Source organism: Pipistrellus hanaki, assembly GCF_964339955.1.
Source record: "Pipistrellus hanaki genome assembly, chromosome: 1".
In the NCBI taxonomy this organism is placed as follows: domain Eukaryota; kingdom Metazoa; phylum Chordata; class Mammalia; order Chiroptera; family Vespertilionidae; genus Pipistrellus; species Pipistrellus hanaki.
The window spans coordinates 19658531-19665841 of NC_140503.1; positions in this window are offsets into that span (position 1 = coordinate 19658531).

Sequence of the window (7311 nt, forward strand, 5' to 3'; positions counted from 1 at the left end):
TCCATTCACCTCTGTCTCAAACTTTGTGCTCTCTGCTCTCACATAGACAAATCTGGGGGAGTGTGGTTATCTCCTATCCCTGCAAGCCCTGGGGAGAGAGGGCTTTGGTGGGAATTGGACATGTATGGATTTGACTCCAACTCTGGAAGAGATAACTACTTCCCAGAATCATCAGGGAGAATGGTACAGCTAAATTCCTAGCAGCCCTGTTGAAAGGATGTCCATCTGCCTGCAACTTTATGACTTAGGAGCCACTTTCATTTCATCGGCAACATTCCATGACCTCATGCAGACATTGTGATCCATGTGAGTGGACCTGGTAACAGCAAGTCTGCCACCCTCTTGGTGGCTCTGACAGTCATCTTTTTTCATATGTCTGCTGGGACCAAGCTAGGGCTTGGCTGTGATTACGAAGGTGCAGTGGGGGTGCCTCTCAGTGGTGTTGTGTTTCCCTCTGAGTCAGGACCAAACCCAAGCCCCTCAATCAGGTGACTGTGAAGAGCTGCCACCATGTTCTTCTCTCAAGGTGGTTGTGCTTCAGGTACGAAACATTTCAGTGATGGGTGAAGTCTGTTTTCTTCTACCAAGTTCTCCTTCCTTTGTTCTTTTCCCCCTTGGGAGAGTATCTTCAATCTTGAAGCAGAAGATCTAAAGCAAAGCACAACAAACATATGTTCTATCACTACAATTTGTTGCAGCCAAACCTTTGTTCAATCCAAACTACTGGGCTGCCTAACTTGAAACCACTCAACCATCATTCCCATGCTTGGCTGTTTTCACGTTCGTTGAAGTTCACTTGCAGTTTACTGTCAAGAGACTCTGGAGGCATGTTTGTTCCTTCTTGATAAGCTTTCAGCACATCAACGTTCAGGTCAGTGACTACAGGGCTTGGGGACATGAAAATGCCTCTTTGCCACTCAGAAGAAGGTTGAAGATCTAGGAATTTGTGTGGGGGAAAATATAGATCCTGGGATCAAAAGAAATATATAAATCTGAGATGTTAGTCATTTCTTCAGGCATTCAGTCTGAAAAATATAGAGCAATGCACTAAGATAAGCATCATTATGGGGAGGGGATGCAGACATGGTTAACAAGGACTTTCAGGGTATCCAATATAATAAGAGGTAATACGCCAATTGACCATCAACCCAACACACAAGATGGCTGCCCCCATGTGGACACAAGATGGCCACCACAAGATGGCCTGCAGGGGTGGGCAGTTATGGGCAGTCAGGCCTGCAGGGTTGGGCAGTTGGGGGTGACCAGGCCAGCAGGGGAGAGAAGTTAGGGTGATCAGGCCTTCAAGGAAGGTCAGTTAGGGGTGACTGGGCCAGCAGGGTAGGACAGTTAGGGGTGACCAGGCCTGCAGGGGCAGGCAGTTGGGAGCAACCAGGCCAGCAGGGGAGGGCAGTTGAGGGGACCAGACCAGCAGGGGAGGACAGTTGGGGTGACCAGGCTGGCAGAGGAGGGCAGTTAAGGGTGACCGGGGGGGGGGGGGGGCGCAGTTAGGGGCAATCAGGCTGGCAGGGGAGTGGTTAGGGGGTGATCAGGCTGGTAGGTAGAAGCAGTTAGGGGCAGTCAGGCAGGCAGGCAGGCAAGTAGTTGGGAGCCAGCAGTCCTGGAGTGTGAGAGGGCAGTCGGACATCCCTTTGGGGTCCCATATTGAAGAGGGTGCAGGCTTGGCTGAGGGACACACACACACACACACACACACACACACACACACATCCTGTGCTCGAATTTCATGCACTGGACCTCTAGTATTATATAACAAGATAGAAATTGACAGGGCCACTTCTAGAGTGTGAGGATCCTGAGCAAATATTTCTGGCAGAGCTACTGTTCATATAAACAACTCAAGTCACCCTAAATAAGCATGGTAATACCATTCTAGTGGTCCAGTCTCACAGTTGTGGTTTCTTGAAATACATATCAAACAGGCCAAGGGAGTGATCAACTCCTGGCATAATTTGGTAGGCACCAGTCATGGAGAACCTCGGATCATCTGGTCAACCCCACATTGATGGAAAGGATAAGAAATTGTCCTGGAAGGAGAGAAATTGGGACTAGGGAGTATATAAGTCTTAGTCTAAACTCTGGATAGGACCAGGTGGTCCTAGGTACAACAGGCACATTAGAACATTTGGAGAAAGGCATTCCAAATAGCCACTGGGCACAGGCACTGCTTGCCTGGGCCTAAGAGCAGTACTGGGAATTGATAAAGGTTATGAGTGATATGCTCCAGGAGTTTAAGGAGAGTGAGGTCTCTTTATGCTGGAGGGCATTCATGGGCTCTGGACATGGATAGTCCAGGGGAAAGGCTTTTGGACAAGTATAGTCTGAGGGAAAGACTTTTATATTAGGTCTAAGACCCATTAATTTTTTTTTTTTAAATCAGGGTACTAACATAAAATCTACAATTTGACCTTATTAAAGTATACAATTCAGTGGCATTAAGTGTATGCACAATGTTGTACAACCATCACCACTACCCATTTCCAGAACTTTTCCTATGATCCATTTTGAGTTACTTTTTGTATAAGGTATGAGGCACAGGTCGAGATTCATTTTGCATGTGGATGTTCAAGTGCTCCAGCACCATTTATTGAAAAGACTGTCCTTTCTCCATTGAATTTTTTTTTAACCACTATTAAAAATCAGTTGGCTATAGGCATCCTTTCAGTTTTTTGTGGGCCTAGCATTTCAGAAACCACGTAATCAGCAATGTGATGCACTATCTATCAAACTGTTGTACTGTGGTTCCTCTTATCCACAAGGGCTATGTTCAAGATCCCCAGTAGATGCCTGAAATTGTGGGTGGTACTGAACCCCACATTGTTTTTTCCCATACTTACATACATACATACATACATATCTATGATGACATTTAATTTATAAACTAGGCACAGTAAGAGATTAACAATATGACTAATAATAGAATAGAACACTTATAACAATATACTATAATAAAAATTATGTGAATGTGGTCTCTCTCTCTCAAACTGTCTTCTCGTACTGTACTTACCCTTCTCCTGTTGATGTGAGATGATACAATGCCTACAGTAGATGAAGTGAGGTGAATGACATAGGCATGTTGACCTAGCATTAGGCTACTGTTAACCTTGAGGAAAGAATGCCTAGGATGAGACCTGAAGGTCCATCAGGCAGTAACCAGGGGAAGGCAGAGAGATGGGATAGGCTCACTGGGGGAGGAAAGGTATTTGAGGGTGAGAAAAACATATATACAAAGTCCCTATGGCATGTTGAGCGAGTCTCAAATTGTTTAATGAGGCTGGAGTGTGATTCTCATAGGGAGAAGTGGTGGTGGGAAAGAAAAAGAGAGATGAGATGGGAGGTGAGCAGAGGCCAATAATGAAGGGCCTTTAATGCTATGCTGAAGAGTCTGGCTTGTGTTTGAGATTTGAGGGTGAGGCGGGCGAGGAGGGAGAGACTTTAAGCAGCAGTGTGACCTGACATGACTCGAATAGCAGAAAAACTGCTCTGGCTGCAGGGTGGATTGAAGATAGGAAGAGGATCAACATCAGTTAGGAGTGGCTGCAGGGATGAAGTGGACTGAATAAATATAAAGGCCAAACTCCTTGGACTTGGGGGCAGATCAGATATGGAAGTAAAAGGGGAGGTGTAAAAGCAGGGGCCAGGATGGATGAGTGTGCCATCCTAAAGAATAGGACAGAGGAGCCGGGGCAGTGGTATTCTGGAGGAATGGTGGGGGAAGCTCAAGAGTACTCTTTTGGGTGTGTTGAATCTGTGATATGTCCCTGGGAAGTCCACCGGAGAGGTCCATAGGCAAAAGGATTTATGTGTCAGTAGCCCAGGAAAAGGTTAAAAATGTAGATGTGTGAGTTGTCAGTATGTGGATGGTACTTGAAGCCATTGGAATGGGGAAAACTTCTCAAGGAAGAACATTGAAGTAAGAAGAGGAGAGAGGCCAAGGATAAAATCCTAGGAACACCACCATTGAAAGGAGGGAGGCGGGGGTCAGAGGAACAGAAAATAAAAGACACTAGGACAAAATGTCCAGAGAATTAGAAGGAAAACAATGTCACAGAAACTGAGGGAAGAGAATCTTACAAAAAGGGGGAGGGGGAGAGATGCAAAATTACAGAATATTCAAGAAATAATAAAGCCTGGAGAATGTCCATAGAATTTAGCAACAAGGAAGGCATTGGGACGTTTTAGTGGAGTGATGAGAGTGGGAGCTATATTGTAGTGGAATGAAGGTAGGTGACAGGTGAGGAAATATAGACAGCAGAAACAGAAAAGGCTTTGAAGAAGCTTGGCTGTGAAGGAGAAGTGAGGAGATGGAGGCGTGGCTGGAGGGGGACAGGGGCTGAAGGAGGGTTACATAATATAGGAGCAATTTGAGCAAGTTTAAATGTTGATGGAAAGAAGTCAGGGAAGAAAAGGAGAGGGGTAAACAGAAGGAGCACAACCTCTGAGTTGGCAGGAAGGAGGGGACTCCACGCCTGGTGGGGTTTTCAGCCACCGTGTTGGGAGGGAAGGAAGAAAAGTTGGTTGTGCCTGCTAGTCAGTGTCTTGGTGTGGCAACCAAGAGGAGAAGGAATTCACATGATGGTTCTACTTTTTCTCTAAAGTTGGTAGGGAGATGATCTCCAGAGAGCAAGAAGGGAGGCAATATGACAGCAAGTTTGTGGAAATGGGAGAGAAAACTAATTAAGAATACATTGGTGGGGAGGGTTGAGGGCTGAGGTGAGGTTGGAGACCAGCCCACTTAGTTTCAATCTGTTGGTAATTTTACACATCAGTGCTCAGCCAAAGATGTAAGAGCCGAGGAGAATGGCTTTACTGAACCTGGGCAGGTGTAATCAAGGAATTGTGGGCAAGAGAATTGATGTTGGGATGAGAGCGATTGAAAGGATGCCTGAGGGGGATTGAAGGTGACTAAGGGGAAGATTTAAGGCAGAATAGAGAACTCAAGGGTTTGATGGAGTTAAAGAACAGCATGCAGAAGTGAAACTGGGAAAGGCAGAGGGCCAAGGGGTGACCCACCAGAGGGGATATGCAAATTTATGATCTCAGAGGTGGAGCAGTTCCCAGTAATGACACATCGTGTGTGTCTAAAGTCCAGAGGGAATGAGGTCAGTGAAGAGGCAGTGACAGTGAGCTTCTAGGATTTGAGATGGCTCATCCACATTAATAATGGAGGGAGGACTGGAGGTAGGGAATACTGTGAATCTAGTAGTAGTGTCTTGATGAGAGAGGAGGAATGAGATTAAAAAAAAAAAAAGATAAGGGTGAGGTAAACATGGATGAGTACTTGGGAAATCTCTAATGAACACGTGAATACATGAAACAGTGAATAAGGAACTGAATGAATGCATCAACTCAGACCGATCTGGGATATTCTGGGAATATCTAGATATACATCCTGAGATGCCAGAGGAAACACTGGGCTAAGAGAAGGCAAGTTACTGGGAGTGTATGGGTCAAAATTATCTTGAGAGTTAAACATAGATAATTCTTTTCTACCTCCTATTTATGATGTTGTTTGAGCCCTCTAGACCTGCACAGGTTCAATATGATAGTCACTTAGTGTAGTTACTTGAAATATGGCTAGTCTGAATTAAGATGTGCTGTTCACCTGAAACCCATGTTGGATTTCGAAAACTTAGCACCAATTAAAAAAAACAAACAAAAAAAGAACTACTTTTCATATGCTTTACTAGAGGCCCAGTGCATGAAATGTGTGTATTCGAGTGGTGATGAGGGTCCTGGGGGGGAGGAGGGGGTCCCTCTCACAGCCCAGGAGCCCTCAGGGGATGTCCAACTGATGGCTTAGGCCCACTCCCCGCTGGCAGTTGGACATCCTTAGTACTGCTCCAGAGGCGTGAGAGGCTCCCACCGCCACTGCGCTCACCAGCTGTGAGCCCATCTTCTAGCTGAGCAGTGCTTCCTATTTGGGAGCACACTGACCACCAGGGGGCAGCTCCTGCATTGAGTGTCGGCCCCCTGGTGGTCAGTGTGCGTCATAGCGACCGGTCATTCTGCTGTTTGGTCTATTTGCATATTAAGGTTTTATTATATAGGATTGATTTCAGAGAGAGGAAGGGAGAGGGAGAGATAGATATAAACATCAATGATGAGAGAGAACCATTGATTTCCTGTCTCCTGCACACCTCCCCACTAGGGATCAAGCCTGCAACCTGGGCATGTGTCCCAACTGGGAATTGAAACATGGCCTCCTAGTTCATAGGTTGACTCTTAACCACTGAGCCACACAAGTTGTGCCAAAAAAAAACTTCAGAACATAAAATATTCATTTAGAAATGTTGATGACATGAGCTTCATGTTAAATTTTTTTGATATATGGGGTTATATATATGTCACCTACTTTTTTCTTTATATGTGAGGCTACTAGAAAAATTTAAATTACATATCTGCTTCACATTATATTTCTCTTGGAAAACACTACTCTAGGCCTTGGTCAGTAGCCTCTGAATTCCCAAGGAAAGCATTATGCCACCTTGTGTAGTCAACCAATAGATCAATAAAGGCAGTTCTCATATTGAATTTCTACATGTACCTGTTGGCAGAGTAAAATTTGAAATCTCAAAGCTTAAATTTCCTATATGCAGGAAATTTGCCTCTAAAAGAACATTTTAAATTCCTCAAAGAATTGCAAAACCTTCCACTTGCCCCATTAAGTCAGTCTGTACCCTTGAAACCACTCAGTGGTGGACACAGAAGTTTATCATTGCTTCCACTGTTATCACAGTGAGGGTGAACTGAGGGGCTCATCCAGTCTCTCTTAGACTATTTCTGACATCATGAGGCTGCAGATGGTGTAGTTTATATTTGTAATTCTCTTTTGACTGGGGAAGCCTGTGTCTGCACTTCTGTAGGCCAAGTCTCCCTGAAATCTGTAGTCCTGGCTTGCTTAGCAGTGCCATATTGCAGTCTGAAGGGCCCTTATTTCTGCCAGGGATGGTAGAAGATGACCCTCCATTATCAGTAGCCAGAGATGTTTTTGGCTTAAATTTAAAAATGTATATAACAGTAAACATTGAAAGCTTACCCTGAGCTGAGCACGGTGAGGTAACTAAGCTTCCAAGAGGTTAGATTGACCTGAGAAGTTCCAAGGGTAGAAAGTGGCAGAGCCAGGATCTGGGCGCAGAGGTCTAACTCCAAAGCTTGTGATCCCTACATCATCCTACTCTTTCCAACAGACCGGATTGTGGATCGGGAAACAAAAGGAGACCAGCCATTCTTCATTGGCCTCAGGAAAAGCCTTTGAAAGAACATGGCATCAATTAGCCTGACACCCATTTA